This window comes from Poecilia reticulata, linkage group LG21, assembly GCF_000633615.1.
Source record: "Poecilia reticulata strain Guanapo linkage group LG21, Guppy_female_1.0+MT, whole genome shotgun sequence".
Classification (NCBI taxonomy): Eukaryota; Metazoa; Chordata; class Actinopteri; order Cyprinodontiformes; family Poeciliidae; genus Poecilia; species Poecilia reticulata.
Window position 1 is genome coordinate 19,901,740 of NC_024351.1, and position 1,720 is coordinate 19,903,459.

General features: G+C 42.0%; 1 long non-coding RNA gene across 1 annotated transcript in view; it reads left to right on the forward strand.

Annotated features, from left to right (window-relative positions):
* The first annotated feature begins 791 nt into the window (after positions 1 to 791).
* Positions 792 to 1,720, forward strand: part of LOC103457802 (uncharacterized) — a 23,142-nt gene continuing 22,213 nt past the window's right edge. The window contains exon 1 of the long non-coding RNA XR_532477.2: positions 792 to 1,521. This is a non-coding gene — a long non-coding RNA (uncharacterized LOC103457802). The remainder of the gene's footprint in view (positions 1,522 to 1,720) is intronic.

Sequence of the window (1,720 nt, forward strand, 5' to 3'; positions counted from 1 at the left end):
ATGTTCAGTACAGTCCAACTGCAAACTTTAACAGTCCAAAACATAAAATAAAACATTATTTTGCTTCTGCCATTGGACATTTTGTCAGTACAGTCAAGTAAACTCACCAACTACCTGATTATTTGAGCATTACCTGTACCTGGTAACAGCATTGGATACATTACTCTTGATATTTTGGCTCATCTTAAACAGCGTTTCTCAATTCCAGTCCTCACTCCCCCCTGCTCTGCATGTTTTAGATGTGCCTCTATTCCAGAACAGCTGATTCAAAGGATTGCATGACCATCAAGTACTGCAGAAGCCTGTTAATCACCCACAGATTGAAACCAGGTGTGTGGTAGAAGGGAAATACCTAAAACATGCAGGGCAGGGGGGCCTGAGGACCGGAATTGAGAAGCACTAGTGATGGGTAAATGAGGCGTCATGAAGCGTTTCGACTCATAGCAACACTGTATTGATACTGTGTCACTGAATACTGACACTTGCTGGACATTAAAAATCCCTACAGGCAACGTAGTTAGACTAATTTGATGACTTAGAATTTTATGACATTAAGATTTAAGTCATTGGGTTTTATTGTACATTGTATTATTTCATATCTTAAGTGAAATTTAAAATAGTTGATATTCTTAGATGCAGTCAATAAATAATGTGAATATGTACAATAAAGTGAAAATTTAAGTGATTGTGTTTGGAATGAGGATGCTTGTGGACTGGAGTTTTTTTCACACATTTTTATTTTAAAAAATAAGTTTTTCCAACGTTCTGAAATTCAGTCTATTACGCTTTTTTGACACAACTTCTCCTGCTGTGGAAAGCACCCTCTCACATGGCACAGATGAGGCTGGAGTGCAAAGGTATTGCAATGACAACTGGTAGAGGTTAGGATAAATGGTCTTGTGGTTCTGCCAGTATGTCATTGGATCCTGACATCTGGTAATATTGCCCTCTGCAAGATATCTGCACCTCCTGGATGGCATCAGCTGTGGCACTTTTGGTCTGCCTGCCTACTTCGGTGTCAAGATGGTGCCAAAGGTTATCTAAAAACAACAAATCGACATTTTAGTACATCTTGTCCAAACAAACAACAAATAATGCGGAATAACATGCCTGAGTTGGGTGCAGACAGCTGTTGTGAAGATGGTCCCGGCCGGGGGCTCATTTGTGTGTCCGATAATAGATGCATATTCTGACCGCAGTCTACTGATGACCTCATTGCATCTGGAGGAACTGCGGAACCCAAGTGATTTAAATCTGGGGTCTAGAAGTGTTGCTAGGGTCAACGCACTTTTTGACTCCAGATTGGAAGCAGAGTCTGTGACTCGACGCTTCAGGTTTTYATGTAGGTGTTTGGCTGGCTGTGTGCGCAAGGTTGATGCATTACTCTCTAGAGCAAGATGGAGCATTTTCATCATTGGGATGACCTTGGATCCTGACACTCGCCTCTCTTCAGACAACTCCACTGTAGCTTGACGGAAAAGAGCAAGCACAAGAAGTGTTTCTCCTGTATGCTCATCAGCTGTAAGTGRAGTCAAATCTGCTTTTAGAGAGGCCAGAGATACCCACAMTGGTTCCCTCTCATCTTGTRGCCTTGACAGCATTTCWTATGTGCTGTTTCAGCGTGTTGGCACCTCATTGATAAGTTTCAGGATTGGTCGTCCCATCTGTTGTTGCACTTGAGCAAGCTTCTCCTTGGCTGTAGTGCTTGATCTGAAGTATG